Genomic DNA, 23,842 nt, shown 5'->3' with positions numbered 1-23,842 from the left:
TTTCACATTTCTCTTTATTCATTCTAATTCTTGCTTTTTCTTTTCTTTTATTTATTTTATTCTTTATTTCTCTTTCTTTATCTATCTGTGAATTTTTGCAGAAATTTTTTCTGTAAGGCTCACATAGCTGCGCCTGGATAAGATTGAGGATTGTGGAGTAGCGGCTGAAATCCAAATGCTCTCCAGGTTAATCCTGATGACTTCATATTTGCTCTTTGTTGACTTGCATCTATCTATAATTCCAGCAATGTGTGTGTGTGTGTGTGTGTGTGTGTGTGTGTGTGTGTGTGTGTGTGTGTGTGTGTGTGTGTGTGTGTGTGTGTGTGTGTGTGTGTGCGCGCGTGTGTGTGTGTGTGTGTGTGTGTGTGTGTGTGTGTGTGTGTGTGTGCGCGTGTGTGTGTGTGTGTGTGTGTGTGTGTGTGTGTGTGTGTGTGTGTGTGTGTGTGTGTCTGCGACCGCCGTTTCTCAACGACCGCCAGCCGATCTGATTGAAACTTGCTAGGAATATTGCAGGGGGCCCCGCAGATGTGCCTTTTCGAGGTTTGATATCAATCGGACAAGCGGTTCCCAAGTTACGGCCATTTTACTGCTTTTTCAGTGTTGAAAAGGTGTATATATGGCAGCTGAAGGTGTCATTCCACCTTCTCACCTTATCATGCCAATTTTTTCCCCAAATTATTAATAACCGGACGATCACCAGTCAGATCGGATTGAAACTTGCCAGGAATATTGCCGGGGACCCGCTGATATGCCTTTTCAAGGTTTGATATCAATCGGACAAGCGGTTCCCAAATTACGGCCATTTATCTGTCGACCAATGACAAGACACGGTGCTATGACATCATGAATGACGTCACAATTAATGTTTATTTATTTATTATTTTTATTTTATTGGCACGATTGACGGTCCGATCTGATTGAAACTTGCCAGGAATATTGCTGGGGACCCGCTGATGTGCCTTTTCAAGGTTTGATATTAATCGGACAAGCGGTTCCCAAGTTACGGCCATTTATCTGTCGACCAATAACAAGACACGGTCACGAATGACGTCACAATTAATGTTTATTTATTTATTTATTATTTTTATTTATTTTGCACGATTGACGGTCCGATCTGATTGAAACTTGCCAGGAATATTGCTGGGGACCCGCGGATGTGCATTTTCGAGGTTTGATATTCATCGGACGAGCAGTTCCCAAGTTACGGCCATTTATCTGTCGACCAATATCTGCGAGAGAGGGGGACGGGAGAGGGGGGGATGAGAGTGGGGCGAGAGAGGAGGGGGGAGAGAGAGGAAGGGTGAGACAAGGGGGGCAAGAGAGGGGGAGAGAGAGAGGGGGTGAGTGGGGGGGCGAGAGAGGGGGACGTGAGAGGGGGGATGAGAGTGGGGGCGAGAGAGGAGGGGGGAGATAGGAAGGGCGAGACTAAGGGGGATAGAGGGGGACATGAGAGGGGGGAGAGAGAGGGGGCGAGAGAGGAGGTGGGAGAGGAGAGGGGGAGAGAGAGAGGGGGAGAGAGAGAGGGGGGCAAGAGAGGGGGAGAGAGAAAGGGGGCAAGAGAGGGGCGAGAGAGGGGAGGGAGAGAGGGGGTGAGAGAGGGAGGGCGTCACAATTCAAGAGAGGAGGGGATGAGAGTGGGGGTGAGAGAGGAGGGGGAGATAGGAAGGGCGAGACTAAGGGGGATAGAGGGGGGCATGAGAGGGGGAGAGAGAGAGGGAGCGAGAGAGGAGGTGGGAGAGAGGAGGGGCGAGACTAGGGGTGAGAGAGGGGGAGAGAGAGAGGGGGGCAAGAGAGGGGGAGAGAGAGAGGGGCGAGAGAGGGGAGGGAGAGAGGGGGGAGAGAGGGGGTGAGAGAGAGGGCGTCACAATTCAAGAGAGGAGGGGGTGAGAGTGGGGGCGAGAGAGAGAGGGGCGAGAGAGGAGGGGGAGATCGGAGGGGGGAGATAGGAGGGGCGAGAGGAGGGGGAGTGAGGGGGAGTGAGGGGGAGCGAGAGAGAGGAGCGTCACAATTCTTCTTCATTTGATATGATGTCACAATTGACGCTGGGGACCTGAATATGTTTCCTAGGTGTTTCCCAAGTTATGGCCATTTATGATACGGTTGGTCCGAAATAATTGAAATAATGCCCCAATCCAGTCATCGTTTACGCACCGACGGGCCCGCCCCTACGGGCCCGTACTAGTACCTTCTGATGACTCCAATGCACTATTTCATCTTCCATTTGATTTGAATGATCGATTGCTGGTTTCTTTGATTTCACATTATTAACCAGCACTAATTGGTACTGTGGTGGAAAGCTCGAAACCTTTCTCAGATAACTCCAGTCACAATACAGGTTGAATCATTTATTTAATACATTATCATGGAGAAAGACAATCAATGCAACGTAATTGCTTTCTGGTAAACTATTCATGATGTGGTAACAAAGTGACGAGCCGATGCTTTACAACAGATTTCACACCTCCATATTGTTTGAAAGCATTTGAAAGCAAATAAGGAGAAATGAGTGCATAATTATTTGTGGACAAAGAGCGCTTATCCCAATCTGAAAATAATTTGTTTCAGCATGATCAAAACAGAAACACCAATACTTTGCGATAGTCATGTGATCTGCAGAGCTTTCTATCACCTTGTATGCCCATGAATTGTTGATGTAGCACATTTCACAGGATGGGATTAATTATTTTACTTGCACAGTACTCAGTCTGGTGCTTGGTTTTCAAATGCTTCAGCATATCAGATGCACAGTATTGTTGCGATGAGTAATCCCTGTTGAACAAATAAACCATCTTTCTTTTGGACTCTCTTCTTCATCCCTCCTGAAGTAGTTCCAAACGATGCTTCTGGGCTTCTTGAACGACAGCTTTTTAAAACCTCTAATACTTACCAGTTGATTAGTTTCCCGTTCCCGTCCATCAGCATACCTTTTCATGAGAGTTTATATACCGGTGGTGGTGGTGGTGGTCGTATGGCAGCTTAGCTGCCAGGGTAGCTACCATTTCTTGAAGCGCGACTGTGTCGCTGATGCAGTGCCCCTCTACCAGTACACACACTGGAACTGGTACTCATTTTGCGGACCTCGGAAGGATGACAGGCTGAGTCAACCCCCTGGTGTATTAATTCAGTGGCCGACGGGGCTTGAACTCAGGACCCCAAGATCCCAAGCCGCCACCCTAACCACTTAGCCAACACCAGGCTAGTTTATATACCGATCGAGAGGTACAAAAAAAAAAATTCCTCTCCAAAGCACTTCTTACTCTGAAGTAGGAAGTGCTGTACGTACTTGTAATCGATGCCGATTCCAGTTCACTACTCAATTCCTTTCAATTCCATGGCTGGAGTCGAGAATCGAGTACTTGGGAATCGATTCTGGCCACCACTATCTGCCAACCATTTTCGGCCATTTGAAACAGAAACATTCCTGACTCTGAAAGGTGGTTCTGAGATTTTTTCAAAGAGAGCGGGAAATCCATAAAGTAATTACCGAAAGGATGCTTCATTCACGAGGTGTTTATGGAGCCTCACCAGTCTGAAAATGCCAGAAAACCTTCAAAAGATCTCCCCTCCATATTCAGAGAAGCGATGGGGTTCACACACATATTTTACAACATGGCAGTGCCGAGTGAGCGACGTGGCGAGGTGGCATGAATGAAGAGGTATGCCATACACAGTTCAGTCGCCTGCTCAACCCTGCATTACGGGACAATGGTAATTCATGGGCAAAAAATTGTGAGTGTGTGTGTGTGTGTGTGTGTGTGTGTGTGTGTGTGTGTGTGTGTGTGTGTGTGTGTGTGTGTGTGTGTGTGTGTGTGTGTGTGTGTGAGAGAGAGAGAGAGAGAGAGAGATATATATATATATATATATATATATATATATATATATATATATAGATATAGATATAGATATAGATATAGATATAGATATATATATATATATATATATATATATATATATATATATATATATATATATATATATATATATATATATAGAGAGAGATATAGATTAGTTACCTGTGCTAGCCCACGATACGGTCCACAGTTCACGCTGCACACACTGATGAGGGGAGGGACGAGGGAGGTGAAGCGGTGGGAGGAAGGAGGAGAATGGTCCTTACTTACACTTCCTCGCACCTCTTTCTCTCTCTCCTACCACCCAACCCCCTACTTCCAGACTCCCACCACTCCCCCCACCTCCCCCCCCTTTCCTCTGGACTCACACCACACCAATTCCTCCCTCCTCCCATCCCACACCTTTCCATCCTCCCACCTCTTCTGACCCCATGCCTTGCCCTCCTCCCACCTCCACCTCTGACACCTTCCTCCCCACTCCTAGCCCACCTCCCTTCCCCTCCCTCCTTCCACCTCCACGCTCCCCCTCCCTTTTCACAAAGGTGTTTTTATAGGTCAGTTCAGGTATGGGAGCATGTACCGGAGCAGCACGTCACTGTGCCCACATTCTGCTTGTACTCCAGGGGCCTCCAACTGGCCATCCCCCAGGCAGATGCCTTGCCCATTCCCATCTCCTTGAGATGCCGATCAACCTGCTGCAACCACGAGGCATATGGTCGGCCCATTGGCCTCCTCCACTCATGAGGCTCCCTCACTGAGAGAATCTGGTGAGCAGGATCAGCATCAGGAAAATGAGCCAGATGTTCATACAGCCAGAGCTGATGCTCACAGACTACGCAGGTAACAAATCTCATTTGAGTCTCTCTCAGCAACCGCTCGTTGTACAGAAAGTGTGACCAGCGATAGCCAAGGATTCGCAGAAGAGACCTGGTACCAAAGGAATTAAGTTGCCATCTTAGATCCCTGGTCAGAGTCCAAGGCTCACATCCATAGAGCAAGACGAAGCACCAAGGACCTGAAAACATGGACTTTTGCCTTCCTGCACAGGTCCAGACAGCACTTCACACCATGATCCAGTGAATCCATGAATCCCCAGGCCCGACCCAGGCATCGATTGACCTCTGGCTCACAGCCAGGAGGGACATGAATATCACTGCCAACATAAGTAAATCTCTCCATGACCTTAACATCCTCGCCACAAACAGGTACAGACAAGATAGCAGCATCCAAAATGTCATTGAAGGCCTGGATGTTAGTTTTGACCCAGGAAATCCAAAATCCAAGTGGCTCTGACTCCTCATTCAACACCTCGAGTGCCTCAAAAATGATATCCAGAGTCTCTGCAAAGATGACTGCATCATCTGCGAAACCAAATTAAGAGATCTTGACATTCCCAAATGATGCACCAGAGCTTGATCTCTCCGAAATCCTCCCCAGAATCCAGTCCAACGAAGGGCTGAAAAGTGTGGAGGTCAGTACACACCCCTGATGAACTCCGATAACAACTAGAAATAAGTCAGGGATGGTATCACCTCATCTCACAGCACTCTCAGTAGCAGAGTGGAGTTCAGACATCAGATCGATCAGTTTTGGTGGCACCCCACGAACACCAATAATCCTCCAGAGGGCATCCCGATTCACTGAATCCAACGCTTTACAGAGATCAACATAGGATGCAAGCAGCCCCTGCCAAAACTCTCATCTGCATTCTGTGAGGACCCGAAGAGCAAGGATACGGTCAATCGTTGGCCTCTTTGGTATAAAGCCTGACTGCTCTGGATGCTGGTGCTCAAGCAAATGGTGGCAAACCCTATCAAGAATTATCGGAGCAAAGACCTTGCCCAGCAATGAGAGCAGTGTCACTCCTCGGTAGTTGTTGCAGTCCTGGTGATCACCCTTCCCTTTCCAGAGAGGCACAACAAGGCCCTTCTTCCAGTCAGTTGGGATGATGCCTGTGTTCCAGACAGAGCACAGAACTGCATGCGATGACACGAGTGCAGCTTTTCCACCAGCCTTGAAGTTCAGCATTAATGCCACAGATCCCATGAGCTTTACTCCATTTCAACTGGTTTTCCGTAGCCGGTGTTTCTACAAACAAAGATGGAACACATTTGATTGGATGGTCAGCAATGGGGATAGTAACACCCTTGACATCCAACTCAACAGCTGGTGTATCAGCCTAGTACAGCCGCTCAAAGTAACCGGCCCAGTAGGCCTTCACTTCGGACTCCTCTGTCAAGAGGCGTCCAGAACAAAAATAGGTGTAATCACCTACCATGATCTCGCCACGATCCAGTCTTCGAACCTCAGAAAGTGCTTCGATACCGATCAACCGAGGGAGTTCAGATGATAACCGAGACAGGTGATCATCCCCTCTTCGGGATAGAACATTGTAGGCACCCACTTGAAAGGACCGTTTCAAGTTAACCCAAGGAGATCGTCACCTGCTGCACGACACCTCAACACCACTCCGCCAAACACCACTGCAATTTGACCCCGAAAAGTTACCCCATGCTTTTCCTCCTCTCATCAAAGATTGAGGGTCCTGAAGGCTTTGTCCTAATCGAATCATCCAGTGAGCTGCCCTACGAATGGCAGCAGCACAGGAGGTACTCCCACGGAGTGGGTTTTCAGTTTTCTTTGCATTTCTGGGTTTAATGGAATGAAGTGATTTATGAAGGCTGGAGTGAAAATCCTGCCACCAACCTCCTCATAAAAGCAACCCAACTGCAGGAAGACATTCGCAGACACAGTTGGACAGTGGATATGGATGGCCATTGGCTCACAAGGAGCTCTTCCGCCCGAAGATCTTAAGGCAGCCACTTTAACCATAAAGCCAACACCAGGCTTATGCATTGATCTAAATGTTTATACCATCGTTCATTTTTCCAATGTGATCTTGCATGTCCAAATATTTATTTTATTTGGCAAATTTAAAAATGCAAGATGCAGAATAATTGAAGAAGAAGACAATCTATTTTATATGTATTCTGAAATGGGAAAATTGTTCTCAACTGCACTATTTATACCATCTCTACCCAATTAACTTGTGTTTGTTGACCCACAGCTCCTTTCCCTTCTGTCCCCTCACTCCTTTATCTTGCACAACTACTTTCTCTCCTGTTCCATCCCCACCCACCCTTGTCTCCCGTTCCACCCCCCACCCACCCTTCTCTCCCCTTCCACCCCCACCCACCCTTCTCTCCCGTTCCACCCCCACCCACCCTTCTCTCCCGTTCCACCCCCACCCACCCTTCTCTCCCGTTCCACCCCCCACCCACCCTTCTCTCCCACCTTAAACTACTTTCCTTCCTGTTCTGACACAACTGCTTTCTCTTCTGTCTCCTTACTCAAGCCGCTGTCACACCTTGATGTTTCAGCCAGCGTATGGCAACATATCAAAATGTATGTAAAACGCTGGCATATGCTGAACTATTGATGTTTTTTGTTAAAGTTTTGGCTGTATAATAACGTTGTGGACGTATGCATAACGTATTAGTAACGTACACAGAACGTTTTAATCACATATAGATAACTTATACCAACGAATGCTGAGTGTATTGTCGGCGTTCACGACCTATGCCTAGCGATAGTCTAACTTATGCATAGCGCGGCAGCGTATTGCTGACGATCACGTGGCGTAGGCTATTAATATGCTGCGGCTTGACGATTCAAATCATAACCGCACGAGACATCGAAGTGTGAAGCCGCTGTCACACCTTGACGTTTTAGCCAGCATATGCCGACGTATGAAAAATTTGCCGAACCAAGCTGGCACACGTCAAATACGTTATGGGTAAGTTTTGTATATGTTAAGAGCACGCTGGCATACGTCGTAGTACGCTGGCATACGTCATTGTACGCCGAGTACGTTGAGAAATTTTCAGCATGTTGAAAATTTCTCGATGTAGTCGATGTATGACACATTATGCATGCGCTGGCATAAGTTGTAGGCACGCTACGCGATCGTTGACACACGTCGACATACGTTACTTGTACGTTACTCATAAATCGAAACAGTCAAGGTAATGGTTAGTGTCAGTGTTCCAGACTCCCTGGTTTTTTTTTAGTTTTTTTTCCTTCGGTATGACGGTGATAATTTAAATTGTTGAGCGGCAGCCTTTTAATTGTATTATATTATAACCGCACTAGAAATCGAAGTGTCAACATCACCGTCGTACCGAAGAAAAAAAAAAAACAGGGAGTCTGGAACACTGACGCTAACCATTACATTGACGTGTTTCGACTTATGAGTACCTTACAAGTAGCGTGTGTCAACGTGTGTCAACGATCGCCTAACGTGCCTACAACATGTTACTCATAGGTTAGAAATAAGCTTCGGGTACGCTAAACATTACCTCGACGTGTTTCGACTTATGAGTAACTTACAAGTAACATGTGTCGACGTGTGTCAACAATCGCATATCATGCCGACAACTTATGCCAGTGTTATGCAGAACGTGTGAGTCATACGCTGGCATAAGTCGGGAAATTTCAAGCATGGAAAATTTGTCTAACAGCTCGGCGAACTACGACGTTTACCAGCGTACTACGACGTATGCCAGCGTACTACGATGTATGCCAGCGTACTACGATGTATGCCAGCGTACTACGACGTATGCCAGCGTGCTCTTAACGTATACAAACTTACCCATAATGTATTCGACCTGTGCCAGCGTTTTTGCCAAATTTTGCACACGTCAGGCATACGTTGGCTAAATCGTCAAGGTGTGACATCCATCCATCCATTAGGACCATACTCTGTGCAGAGCGTTGGTGCCGCCGAAGCAGTCTCCTTGGCTATTGGGAACAATCCTGGACGGGTCGCCACTCCGACACAGTATACCAGCATGCTGGCACTCATTTTGCCGACCTCGGAAGGATGACAGGCAGAGTCAACCCCACCTGATGTTAATTCAACATCTGAGCGGGATTTGAACTCAGGACCCTAGGATCCCAAGCCCACTACCCTAACCATTAAGCCAACACCAGGCATAAGGTGTGACAGGGCCTTCATATCTCCTCCAAAACTACTTTCCTTTCTGTCTGCCCTCAACACAAACGTTGTCTTATCTTTTCTGTTATATTCTCTTCACTCAGTTATATTCTCAAACAGCCCTCCTGCTCCCAGCATGATCATTAATAAATAAATAAATACCCCTAATTTAATTTATTTACTCAAACAGTATATATCATTGATATTTATTTATAATCCATTGCTCCACTCGAGAATGAAACAGAAGTGGGAGCCAAGATGAGCCTGTGAGGCTCGACAAATGGCAGGAGATGTCGGGTTGTGATTTGGTTTCGTTTTCAACTGATCAAGATTTGGTTGTTCATTGGGGATTTGCTTTCTGCTTTCATAACTATATGCTTTATTGTTTATTGACATTGCACTTTCCTTGATTGTGCTGTTTAAGTGACAATCTTTGCTGTGAGAACAATTATCATTAAACACAAATGCCATAAAAGGGGATATATGGAATAATAATTGTAAAGTACTTCCACAAGCGTTTTCAATTCCATGGGGCTCGTGTGATACTCTTCATGATTGACGATCACGAACAGTAGGTGTTTGAAGTCTGACAATTTAATTATGTCATGGGCAATATCACCGGGTAAACAGAGAACTTGGAACTCCACCATGCTGTGGGCAGATTAGGGTTTAGGGTTGCAGTTTGGGTTCAGGAGAGTGGTTATTATGCAGGATTTGTGGTGAGAAGAACAGTGTTTCAGGATTTTGTTTTTTCATTGAAATTTGCCCGAAACAAGGCTGAGAGCCACTAAATATGATGGGCCACTGAGAAAAAGAATGAGGAAAAACTGGCAGAACCTTCATCTGGTCCTGAAACAAGGAAACCTCTTCACAGAACCACTGTGCACGAGGGGGTAACTAGGCCAGTCGGGAAAATAAAAATTTCTACCTCCAATGGGTGTTTTTTAGGAGATACCATCTTGGCCGCCTTATGTCAGATGTTTTTAGTTTTGACAAGGTGTCACAGTCACCCCACTAACAAAGCCGATGAGGATTGTTGGTTTAGTCACCGAAAACCCAACCATGCGGCAGGTAGCACTCACTGGGTTACATGTTTCCAGTGGCAATCCAAAAAGACTCACCTGACTTAATTGTGGTGAAAGTGGGACATTTTGTGGCTTTAATGGTAGCAGTGGGTATATACCCCTTTTTGGGGTATATTGTGGTGAGGGCAGTTTTGTGGCATTATGATGAAAGTGGGAAAGTTTGTTCCATAATGGTGAGAGTGGGTTAGTTTGGGGATTTTGGTGAGAGGGGGAAATTTGTGTGATTACAATGAATGGGGAAGTTTATCAGATTCTGGTGAGAGGGGAAACTTTGAGTAATATTACAGTGAGTGAGGAAGTTTGTAGGATTCTGGGAGAGTTGGGAAGTTTGTGGGATTATAGTGAAAGTTTATAGGTTTGGATGATTACAGTGTGTTGAGAGAGCAGATTTTAAGAGAAGGAAGAGAGGTAAGCCCACATCCTTGTATTTTTAAAGGTTTCTTTTCAAAAGAAAGCCATAGTTGTCTCCAATAATTTTAGAATTGGAGTTCAAAGAACACCTTACCCTGCACAGTCTTGAGAAAAAGGACATGGGAAGGGTATTTTCAACTCTTGCTTTACACATCCAAACACGTTCTATATTTCCTACGAGCCCCCATTTTGTCTGAATCTCAGTATTCCCCAACGCTGAGAGCGCGTGGCAAATTGGATTGGTTGAGATCGTGTAAAATGGCGTATGTGTTTTTTTGGAAGTTGATGCACCATCTGTTAAACCCCCAATTCAACACATTACATGAGTTATTCGTGCCTCTTGTTTGTGTCCTTTATAACGTCCCTTAAAACAGTAAGTTTCTTGCTTGGAATGATTTTCAATTTTGTTCCACTGCCTGGCAGGCAGACAGTAAAAAAAAGAAAATCTTCCTCCTCTCTGTGCATGTGCGATTGGAATGAGATTTCGTACAATTTGCCAAATTCAAAGCCAAAGTAATGCTAAACCACATGCTCATATCGCGATTCATGTTCCGACATTCTGCAGTGCTCAAAATATCAAATTCAATTAAAATGAAGTTGTTCCTCAATCATAGACAGAGTAAACCAATTTCTGAACCCTGCTTTTCATTTCACGTGCCGGGTGATTACTCGTACTTTATTCCCATACAGAAGGCAAATGAAATGTGTTCTCTTCACATAAATAATTGGATCAGTGTGGATTTCTTTGCACATATGCTACTGTACAGATGGTAGAGAAAGGAAAGCATCGTGCATTGGAGAGTTATCACACTGGGAGAGGCGTTAGATAGCAACAAAGGCATGGATGTGTGCTTGCGTGCACACATGCATGCCTTGGACAGCAACATTCCTCAAGAGCTATTTTATGGAGAAATAATTAGAAAAATGGGAGACACCACACACAGCATGGAACTTATCAATACATTGTAACAGCTCGTCAGACATTTACTCTTAGATACAAGAAGCTACAATATTTGAAACAAAGGTTCTTAAAACGACAACAAATTGAATTAAAAAATACAATAACAATGGCAAAACATTCTTAACGAGAAGGGCACTCGGTGGAGCGCATACTTCCACCACGTAATGCCTGATCCACGAGAACATGTCGGGCCCAATACATTTTTGAAACATCATGCTATGTATTGGTTTTGGCCCTATCTCTCAATGGTGAAGAATCACTTAAAAAAAAAAAATTCTCGTATCCAGATTCGGATTCAGATCTTCACCAAAATCGAACCAATTTGAATATATTGTCACGGGTCTGGCCTGTTTGGGATAATCCCCTCGACCCAATTGCGGTGGACGGGCGGTTAACACCGACCAGCCCGGATCACCGAGCGGTTTTCCTTAGGCGGCAGACACAACAGCATCATCACCCTCGGAGATGATGGCGTGTGCCGGAGGGGCATTGGTGGCACTGACGGAGCAACCGAGGCACAGATGGACGTACAGCACAAGGGGTTTATACTCGAATCTCACAACAGACTCACGGACACAGCAACTTAAAATAAACCTAGATTTAATGTGAATAGAAGAAATATTTATTGGGGTAATAATTCAAAAAGTAATAATAATCGTGAGGTAAATTAAAGCGTAAAGTCGAGACGCATCTACACACAGACCGAAATACAGACAAGGGGAAAATGAAACAAAAGAAAATCCTTCCTTTATTCTGGCACTTAGCCTTGTCCAGAGATGGTCTCTATTGAACTTTGTGATCGATACGCTTCATCCTGCGTGGGTAGACGCACCTAAAATGGCGCCGGGCCGCTCTCTGGGGAGGAAACGTATGTGAGGTATTTTATGAGGCAGTATTCAACACCAGGGCTTCGCAACCACCGTGGGGTTTCCTCATCAATCACGCTTGCCAACACTGTCCTTTGCAGAGTGGAGCTGCTCCTTTTGGTAATATACACGATGCTTCGAGGTCAGTCGTTCTCAACCCAACTAAGACTCAATGACTAGCATCTTGCTCCAGCACACGATCCAATTCGCCTCAGCACGAATACGAGAATGGTGCCGTCTTCTTCATGTGTCGAAGGAAAGCCAGCCGTAATGCTCAATGTTACACACCGACTCCTAGCTCTCTCGTCTCTCGACCGCGTGCGTCCCTAACACCGAACTCAAAACCCAACCAAACCAAAAACCTCTTACTTCTCATGTCATACCCATCAATCATCCACCTATGGGTGTGGCTTGCTGCCACGAAAACCGGGAAGGCGGGGCTTCTCTCCTGCTTGGACATGCAGCCGTCTTATTGATGCTGTTGTTTTTGTTATAAAAACGCACCTCTTTCATGGCTGGCTTGTAAATACAAAAACGTAGGAAAGGTCACAGAGAGCAATTACATACTGAGGAAAATTGGTCTTAATCCTTATCTCGTTAACACAGCACCCCCCCCCCCCCCCCACCCGTGTGGTTACAAGTAACACTTAAGCTCACAGTTTCCTGACTTAACTTACATCGAGATGTCTCCTCCATGTCCACAGACCAAGCAACCCTATACAATCCTAACTTTGCTATAAAATTCCTCTATCTACCCCCACATCCGTAACTATATGATTGGTCATGAAAGCTTCAAGCAAGTAAGGTAATCATCTGTAGGTGAAGCTACAATGCTATAGGTTGAGAGTTAGAAAGTGAGGCTGCATTGCTGGATTGACTGACTTCAGACACAGCTGGGGCTGTCGATGTCTTTATTTATTAGGGTACCCTGTGAGTACAGGGTACCCTATTGTTTTTCTTCTGTTTATTTATTCTTTTTCTTTTTCCGCCGGCATTTTGCACCCTTTTTCGTTTTAAAAATCATTTTCTCTGGAACACTAAGTCCGATCGACACGAAATTTTCACCATAGGATGTATCTTTTTTGATAGCACAATGAAGTTATAATTATGACGTCATTGGTCACGTGGTGCGGGCGCCATCTTGAAAAAAACGATAAACTTTGGACATCTGTATCTCGGAAACCGTGCAATAGAAAATTTTTTCGTTTGATACATTTTACTCAGCTTCCTATGAGGAACACGAGTGATTTTTCGTGACGTCATAGGTGAAGCGATATACCGGTGAAAATTCGTCAAGTAGAACGCCGTATGGAAAAAATCTGAAAAATTTTGAGCGTAATCTACTCCTCAAGTCACCGACGAAAATGTTTTTTCTTGACGTCATCGATGACGTAATTCGGCCGCCATCTTGTTTTTTAGTGTTTTTCTTTAAAAAATCTTCTTCTTCAGAAGGGCCAGACAGATTGAGGCGAAACTTTACAGATATATTCCCCTTTAGGTCCTCTTTCAAGTTTGTTAATTTCTTGTTGATAGGTCACATGCTTTGGCGGCCATCTTGAAAAAACCTTCAAACCTTCAAACATCTTCTTCTCCAGAACCGCAGGTCCAATGAAGGCGAAATTTGAGAACTATATTCGTGACATGTATGCGATGCGAGTTTGTTAATTTCGAAGTGATAGGTCACATGGTTTGGCCGCCATGTTGGATTTAAGAAAAATATTAAATAATGTTTTCTCTGGAATTTCATAAGCCATCGAAGCGAAAATTTGCAAGTCCCTTCCCACCTCAAGTCTGCATACATGGTAAAAAATTTTTACCTCAGAAGTCACATGGTTTGGCGGCCATCTTGGATCGAAAAATAGACCTTATCCGATTTACACGAAACTTCACAGACTTGTTCGGGTCGACGATGGAAAGCAGAATTTAAATTTATGATATCATAGGTCACAAGGTTCGGCAGCCATCTTGGATTGAAAATGAATAAATTTTAAAAATCTTCTTCTCCAGAAGGGCAAGACAGATTAAGACGAAACTTCACACATATATTCCCCATGAGGTCCTTTCTCAAGTTTGTTAATTTATTCTTGATCGGTTACATGGTTTGGCGGCCATCTTGAAAAAACCCTAAAACCTTCAAACATCTTCTTCTCCAGAAGTGCTGGTCCAATGAAGGAGAGATTTCAGAACTATATTCGGGACACGTAGGCGATATAAGTTTGTTAATTTAGAATTGATAAGTCGCACGGATTGGCCGCCATGTTGGATTTAAGAAAAATATTAAATAATGTTTTCTCTGGAACCGCTTAACCTAACGAATCAAAGCGCTGCAATTATCATCTACCATCGTGTCTGCACGCGTGGTAAAAATTATGACGTCAGACGTCACATGGTTTGGCGGCCATCTTGGATAGAAAAACGCACCTTTACCGATTAACACGAAACTTCACAAACGTGTTCCACTACCCAGTTGGAAGCAGAATCTAAATTTGTGATGTCACAAGTCACATGGTTCGTCAGCCATCTTGGATTGAAAAACAATATCTTTAAATGTCTTTTTCTCTGAAACGACTGAACAGATCCAGGCGAAACTCCACCACTATGACCGCCTCTCCATGACGAATAAAAAGTTCTCACCCCTTTTTGAGGTACGACGCAACGTTTGGCAGCCATAGTGGATTGAAGGAAAAATATTAATTAATGTTTACTCTGGAACTGCTGCATCAGTAAATGTGAAGCATCACCTTTATGGTGGACCACTCATGCGGAATGAGGGTTTGAAATTTCAACGGGATCGGGCCCAGGGTTTGGCAGCCATGTTGGTTTTAAGAAAAATATTAAATAATGTTTTCTCTTGAACTGCTTCACCTGGAGAAGCGAAAAATTGCAGTTATCATCCACCATCGTGTTTGCACACGTGGTGCAAATTATGACATCACAAGTCACATGGTTTGGCCGCCATCTTGGATTGAAGGATAAATATTAATTAATGTTTACTCTGGAACCGCTGCCTCTATATCTGTGAAACTTCACATTTATAATTCAGGCGACATGCGAAACAAAAGTTTAAAATTTCAACCTGATCGGTCACACGGTTTGGGAGCCAGTATTATTTGAATCTGGAAGCCAGTGATAACGAAATTGAATGCTTTGTGCTGCCCGGTTCGTAACTCGTCTGTTCCACGCCGTCTCGAAGCAGGCCTGTGTTTGTATCACTATTAAATAATGTTTTCTCTGGCACCGCTTATCCTTTCAATGCGAAAATTGCGACTATGATTTAAGTCTCACGTTGTGTCAAAGGCGGACGGACTGGGTACCCGGTCATCACTGCCAGCAGTTATAAAGTGGCAGTTCTAGTTTTGTATGCAGTCTGTGGCTGCTGGTTGCATCATTTGCTGGGAACGTGGCTGTGCCACTGTTGCAGTTCTCCCCTGTTTCCAAGAACTGGAACCCATTTTGCCAACCTCAGAAGGATGACAGTCTGAGTCAACCCACTTAGTGTTGCTTCGCAGTACGACAGGGACTAAAACCCAAGACCCTAAGATCTTAAGCCAGCCACCTTAACCATTAAGCTGACACCAGTCTTTGTGGATGTCCTCATGTGGACTCACGATCAAGGTTATGGACTCGTGTTTTTAGAGGTTCTGGATGGAAAGTCAAAACTTCAATGAAGAATGGAGCCCAGCTGATGATACAGGCAGTCGACAAAACAATCAGGTTAAATCATTGAAGTCCTTCTTTCAGGCATACAACTATTTTGAGGTTTGCAACGTTAAGTATCAGGGTTTTGTTCAATTTTTTTTCATTTCCATCATTGATATGTTACTGTAATACTTTAGGAATACCTGCTACTGTTCGATAAATAAATATAATTGCTTGAAGGAACAGCTTCCTATGGAAAACTCCAACCGACTGGGTGTCCTTCAGCATATCACGGCGGAAGTGAGTGAATGATGAGCTACCACGAGGTTCAGTTTGGGGTCCATTGTTGTTTGTAATTTAGACAAATTATTTCATTGATGGACTTCAAATGAATGCGCATCAAATTTTGCAGGACATACAGAGCTCGGAGGTAATTTACTCATAAATACTGTAGTGTCGAAGAATGTTTTCAGTTGGCCGACCAGTTTGAATATTTTAGGTGAATGACAAAACAAGTCCAAAACAAAATTCAGTTGCAGTTATTGGGTGGAATGATAGCAAGAGAGATTGTGTTTTTCATGGAGAAATAATTTGCAGTGAGTTTAAGAAGAAAATAGGTTTAAATAGATTTTGGGGATAATGGTAGACTGCACATCGTGTGATAACAATAGATCGGGCAAATAGGATTTTGTGTTTACTGTATTTGGAGACATTGCAAGTGCTAGTCTGAGAAGGTTGTACTAAGATTGTATTTGAAAGTTTGTTTTGACCAAATTATAGTTTCGTACTCAATTTGGTTGACCTTGTTATTTATGAAGGGTATAGCTGCAAAACAAAGGGTTCAACACGGATCCACTTCCAGGTTTTTGAAGGATTTTAGTTATGAGGAGAGATTGGAAGGAAGAGGATTTTCTGTTTTTTACGGTTGAATAACGGAAATGATTTGGGGATTTTTTCGGGGAGGGAGGAGGGGCTGAATGTTCAACGGTTTTTTTAGATAATATCTCGTGCACAAGCCAAGTTCCAGAGATGGTTGCCATGGCAATATAATTCAGCCAATCAGAGCCGTGATCTAATCTTCTTGCGTATGGCCAAGATGGGGTGTGCTAAAGTTGAATGTCTAGGCTCTGCAGCTATGTAGCAGCCTCGGGGTGAGTTGGTGGAGGGATAAAAGTCCTCCCGATAGCTGCCGCAATGGACAGTGTGACATGATGTGCTCCATCGTCTGTACCCCTTCGCAGTCGCAGAGCACATCCGGCCTTATCCTTCATCGGTGGAGGGTGCTGCTGCAATGGCCGTGTCTGGTGAGTAACCTAATGAGGGCTGTCCATTGCCTACATGTGAGTGTGAAACTGGGTGGAGCAATGGTTGGATCATGGACAATATGTTTATAAAGAACTGTGGCAACCCAGCCACAATTCGGCTTTGCTTTGATGGGCTCTGATAAAGAGCTTAGTGCGATTCCAGGGTGGTTTTCAGGACTTGAGGCATTAGTGTGGATGTTCAATTAGAAGGCGCTGGGCTGGAATTTCAGTCGCCAAAATGTGGCTGAAGTATTGGGATGACAGCACATCCCTCCGGATGGCTGGCGGAGCAATGTTGGAGAGGATATGGAGCCACTCAGTCTTTGTTGACTTGAGGGTTCCAGACACTGTTCTCATCACGGCATTTAACTGAATGTCAATGGCCTTTGTATGGGCACTCCCTGACCAGACTGGCATGCAATACTCTGCAGTTGAGTATGTAAGGACGAGAGTTGCCATGCGTAAAGTGTTAGTGTCAGCTCCCCAACACATTCCAGATGAGGTTTACCCATGCCCTGACCTTCTCCTTCCATCTTTGCAGGTGTTATTTGTGGGTCTGGGTCCGGTCAAATGTAACTCCAAGCTATTTGGGATAACGGACGTTTTCAACTTTCATGCCAAGAATGTCACATCTAATTCTGCATTTGCTATGCAGTTATCAAGATTGTGTGTGCAGATGGCTGTTTTTTCAGGGTTTGGACAGAGCTTCCATTTGTGTAAGTACTCCTCTAGTATGCCCAGATCTCAGGTGAGTTGGTCCCCGACATATTTTAGGTTTGGGCCCTGTGCTACGAATGTAATTTTTTCAGCATTGGTGAGTTTGAAGGAGGTCCTCATCGGTAGGTCACTGACATAGAGGTTGAAGAGGGTAGGGGTTAGGACAGATCCTTGAGGGAGGTCATCGCTTAGTGATCTCATCAGGTTGAGATAATGTCATGTGGAATAGACATCTGCAATATGAAAGCTAAATGTTCAATGGTTTTTGAAATATCACGTCCACGAAAGTACATGGACAGATCATTGGTCCGTTCAATGGAGCTCATTTTAATGTCCCGTTTCCAACCTTGGTGAAGGAGCAGAGCACAGATATATATATTGAGGACGGAGGTAGTGTTGCAGAGGGTGCTTGTGCAGAACCAGTTCAGTGGTGTAAGTGGAGTCTTTATGTCCCTTGTAATTCCTAATTGGGTGCTATGGAAAATCTACAGGACATAATTAGTCGTTGCCATTGTGGGGTGGAAACATCTATTAAAAGTGGAGGTATTATGCAGCTGATGATGAGATATACCATACTCTTTCCAAAGTGACAGTGCTGCTGAAGGAGTTTCTTGACAATTACTATTGCCTTCCCAGCAGTCAGTCACAGTGGGCATTTGTAATTTGTTCAGGGGTGCGGAAAGAGCTCACATACGTTTACACGAAGGACACCATTTGATCTTTAACTTCCACCAACTAATGCCAGTAGTTGGGACCCACCGTTGCTTGGTGTCCTTCATTTACCCAGGTGTTTCCATTTTCTAGTCCACTATCTGTATATGTTTATGTGTAACCATGTACAAGTTGAACATGTAACCATGTTCAGCCAATGAGAACTTTGACGACATGAAAATGTTTTACAATTGAACATTTCCTTAATTGTGACGTGATTTATGTGGCATACATACATGCACACAAACAATACATTTGTCTGTAATAATCATGATTATCGCGAGTTGCTTGGTCAAGCAGTTAATGACGAGTTACTTTCTCCACTGGCTGCTGTGGATTCTATTCCCATGGTTGCTCACTCTGGTCAATCCGCATTTTGCTATTGTGGAAAATCCACCAACCATTCCCAGTTAACACAAGTTGTGGCAGGCCTTTGTCCTCCAACGGACTGCAAGCATCTGGTTTAAGTTTACTAATTATGATTAGAATCTCACAACAAAACCATGCACCTGATTGAAATATTACCTTTGACCTTGCCACATCCCTTTTTATTGATTATAATGCAGACTGTCATTGCACAAGGGGATACATTTCTGTTGCAACAACCACTGAACAATACCATTGGTGGTGCTACTGCAAAACCAAAGGGTGACATTGACTCTCAAGGAGATAGCCGGGTGATAATAGCATTTGGGTCTGTGGTTACATCAGAGAGGGTAACTGATGAAGGCAGCAGAGAGATCATGCAGTGCATGGCACAGGAGAGCAAAACAAAGTAAATAAATAAATATATGAATATAAAGCAAAGAAAACACAATAATCATGATAATCCTCGACATGGCAATACTGTTTCATGGAATTCTAAATACTTTGCCAACAATGATGGATCATGGATGAAGATGAAATGAATTTTGAGCCCTTTGTTTGGAGAAGTGAAACACACTGTATGGGTACCAGTTCGGTTACTTGTTAAATGTCTTGTTTTAGTAATGTTTACTATCCTTTGTTCGTGTGTGAATGCAGGAGTACAAATATTGAACGTGGCTTCATCTAATCAGGAGTTGGATTGCTTTCTCTCGACGTTCTTCTTGGTATTGTCATTGGGTGCGTATAATATTATTGGGTTATATACATTATACATAGACATAACCGATATGATTACCCATTGAAGCTCACAAACTAATGGTCCCTTATTGGGCCACTACAGCAGTAATGGCACACAAGACTTATAATGAAGCATGGTAGTCAACCTTACATTTGACTTGTACACAACGTTTGTAATTCTGTCATGGGACAAGACATAAAGTTTCCTTTCCCTTGAAAGACATGGATGTGGTGGTGAGCAAGTTGTTGGTTCAAATGTAGCTTAAGGCTATGATGTAAAGTATTTGGCTTGTGAGCTTCTGCCAACTGAGTTAGTCTCATGGGGATTACCGTGTGACAATATAGTTGACAGCAAAAGATCCAGCTAGTTCACTAATTGCTCTCGATGAGAGGTTAATCTGTTGTTTCTGTCTGATCTTATCTGTGTGTAACACCAATCCATATGTTGTGAATGTCACACAATTCCCTCAGGGAAACTTGAAATGGGCACATAATCACAACTTATAAAAGGGCAATATCACACAAGTTCTTCCAAAACGAACAGCAATAAAATAATTTGTGATCTCTTCCACATACACATTGTGGCTAGATGAGATAGCCTTCTCAATACCCTCTCTGAACGTCCGCAGTGAATCAGGCTCCTCTGTGATGGCAATCCACAAGATGGCAGTTTTAACCTGAAACTAGTAATTGGCATCCACAACCATCCTTCACCATGTTGTTGAATGTCGGCCGAGGCCCTCACTCTCTCCACCTCCACCGACTATACATGGAGAATGTTTAAACAACGCTACATGATGATTGGATGGAAAAAGTAACTGGCATTCCAAAAAAAACAGTTTTCTGCAGGCATGGGTTGCAGGGTGTTTCACGTATCAGGCGTTTTTCTTGCCTCACTTTCTTTTTTTCCACCCTCACTTTTTCACTTTTATTCACTTTTAAATTTGTTTTCACCACAACCGCTTGAGCGATTGGCACAAAACTTTCAACATATGAGCACCTACCCACGGAGAATGTTTCAACAAAGTTACATGATGATTGGATGGAAAATGCGGCCAGCGTTCCAAAAAGTCTGTTTTCTGGAGACATGGGTTGCAGGGTGTTTCACATATAAGGAATAAAAATACCTTCATGTGGACTGGAAACCTCACAAACCCAGCATTACTACAGCTGAGCAGGACTTGACAATTTAGGTTAGCACTAAGTGACATTGATTTAATGTCCCAAGGCAATTGTGCCAACCACTCCTCAGGATGTTTTGCCTGCACGGCAGCAAAAGAAACAAGAAAAAGAGCAATCATTGATTAAAGACCCTCACCAGGACTTCTTTTGAGTGGTGTATTTTTATAGGTTTTAGGGTAAATCCAATATGGCTGCCAAACCATGTGACCGATGACATCATATTTGTGATCCTTTTGTTCTTCATGGACAGAAGGTCATACATGTAAAGTTTCACCTTGATCTGTTGCACCACTTTAGAGAAGAAGAATTTTGAAGGTATAAAAAAACAATATGGCTGCCGTGACTGATGACGTCATCAAATTATTTTCTGTGTACCGTTTTATCCATAAATGACCCTCAAAATTTTCCATAATGATCGGATGTAGTGTTCTACATATGCATTTATGACATCATAACGAAGGCACATATGATGTCAGAAAAATCACACTCATTCCCCATGAGGAGTACTTGCTATTTGCCAAGTTTCAATTTTTTCCTTGGTGCGGTTTCAGAGATATAGAAGTCCAAAGTTTTTCCGTTTTCCAAATATGGCTGCCACACCACGTGACCTATATGACATCATAATTATCATTACAACATTCCACATGAGGAGTCGCACCAATGGTGAAAACTTCGTCTCAATCCAACAAGCGGTAGTGGAGAAAACCATGAAATTTCTGTGCGGACAAACAAATAAACAAACAGACAAAGAAGAAGAAGACATCATGCAGAGCACAACACTTGCAAAATCCCGAAAACAAATTTGACCTCCAAAACAATTGTCTGGTTGAATTCAATGACCAAATATGCAACTCCTCTTCAAATTTCAAGTCAATCAGATGAAAATTGAGGATTTTAGAAATACCACCTTAGTTGTTGACCTTGTGCCAATGTTGACCTTTTGGTCCATGTTGACCTCAAAAATAATTGGTCGTTGAATTCAGTGACCTGGAATATAAATTATCTTCAAATTTCAAATCAATCGGATGAACATTGAAAATTTTAGAAATCTCGCATCAGATGTTGACCTTAGAGCTTAGGCCTATGTTCACCTTTTGGTCTGTGGTGACTTCAAAAATAATTGGCTGGTTTAATTCTGTGACCTGAAGTATAAACCTCTTCAAATTTCAAGTCAATCAGATGAAAATTGAGGATTTTAGAAATACAACCTAAGCTGTTAACCTTGGGCCGATGTTGACCTTTTGACTTTTTGAGCTCAAAAACAAAAGGATTCTTCCTTGTGACACACTCAACCATGTGGTGAACTTTTGTGAGGATTGGTTAAAATTTGTGACCTGTAGGTGATTAACAAACAGACAGCCATACAGACAAACAGAATAACAAAATGGACTGACCACTAACCAATTAAATATACTTGAAAAATCTTCGATTTTGCAAATAACAAACAGACAAATGAAATTGCTCATTGAGCAAGGAATTGCCGCAATAACTTTGTCATATCTCCATGATCTCTGAAAAATCAAAAACTTGGAAATCCATTTGGTTCTTATAAGTCGATCGTGCTACTGTTTAATGAGTTATAGCACTTAGTTTGGTCATGATCACAACTTGGAAGTCAATCGGACTTGAAATGGCGTTTCTATCGCAATTTGAAATTTTTGACCCGACCCCCCTGACATTCGACCCCCGACCGCGAAGAAGGGTGTTGGTGTGACACCCCAATGAGACATATGGTTGGATGCAGTAATGGAAGATGCACATTTGGTATTTGGTTTGAAGTCGATCCGACCATTTTAGCGGACATTATTGCGAAAATAAGAATTTCGGGTTTTCGGTGACCTTGACCTTGACCTTTGACCGAGATTCACCAAAAACGACAAGTGTCTAAGTTGGACCATAGCCAACGTCTCTACCCAGTTTGGTCTTGATGGCTGAAACGGTGTGGCTGCTACAGGGTAAACAAACACACAAACAAACAAACAGACAGACAGACAGACACACAGAATGACACACACAACCGACCAACATAATTGCCGAAATTCGAAGGATTCCGGCAATTAACAAACAGACAACCAAACAAACGGACCCAAATGCATTACCCTCTCCTTCCGCAAGGGTACCAAAACAAAAGCACCATTTTATGGAAGAAAACCGCAAAAGACGTACGAAGATCCAGATTCCAATCAAAAAAGGCAATCTGATGTTTTTTGGGGCATACCTGGGAGAGGGTTCCTTCCTTTGCATCACAGGCTGCGACAAGATGATAATTTGGAGCTCAAATAGCCTGCATTTCCTTATTTGATAAAGAGAGCACAAAAGCATTCCATCAGAACATGATGTACTCTTTCTTTCATGTTTTTTTTTCCTTTCTCTTCATTTGTGTAATTATGTAATACAGAGCTGGGACACACTCTAAGTATGCCAAGGTTATTAGTACTCCTGCACTGCATAAACGCCAGTGTCGTTGAGCACTTCAACAGAAATTCCAACTAATTATAGTCTCAAAGATACCATCGTCATAATTGTATTTTAAACGTGGCTGGAGAGTGGGGTTATGCGCAAAAATAAACATTACTTCGCATCCAATGTGTTCGGACCAATTTAATCCAATTTAAACATCCAATTTATCCAATTTATCCAAGTTCACATCCAATTTAAACGGTGGAGGAGATCATTTGGCCCGTCATACCTGTGCTGTCTCCAAAACAGCACTCTGACAAACTGCTGATGATGGTAATTATAAAGCCGACTTCAAGAAGGAAACTTTAAGGAAAGGTACTGGTTCTCTGATATCCACCACTGAAGCATCATGGAGTATGGGTCCTTTACTCTGGGCTGATACAGCTGCCTCCCATCTTGCTCCTCTGGAGGTGATCAACTTCAAGACTTTCCATGTTATTGGCATATCTCCGCAGGAAGCCCAGTCCTGAGGTGTGCTTCTTCCTTGTGCTTAAAGGCCTGGTCAGACCTTGACGTTTTAGCCAACGTATGCCGATTTTTGAATTTTTTTTCTAA

General features: G+C 43.5%; 1 long non-coding RNA gene across 1 annotated transcript in view; it reads left to right on the top strand.

Annotated features, from left to right (window-relative positions):
• The window catches only part of LOC147011035 (uncharacterized), a 50,500-nt gene extending 29,897 nt beyond the window's left edge, over positions 1-20,603 (top strand). Inside the window, exon 4 of the long non-coding RNA XR_015052301.1 lies at positions 19,565-20,603. This is a non-coding gene — a long non-coding RNA (uncharacterized LOC147011035). The remainder of the gene's footprint in view (positions 1-19,564) is intronic.
• The last annotated feature ends 3,239 nt before the right edge of the window (positions 20,604-23,842 follow it).

This window comes from Eptatretus burgeri, chromosome 16 (genome assembly GCF_056783735.1).
Source record: "Eptatretus burgeri isolate ZD-2024b chromosome 16, Ebu_testis_v1, whole genome shotgun sequence".
Classification (NCBI taxonomy): domain Eukaryota; kingdom Metazoa; phylum Chordata; class Myxini; order Myxiniformes; family Myxinidae; genus Eptatretus; species Eptatretus burgeri.
The sequence above is the reverse complement of the archived record's forward strand: the minus strand, read 5'-3'. Positions and strand labels throughout refer to the sequence as shown.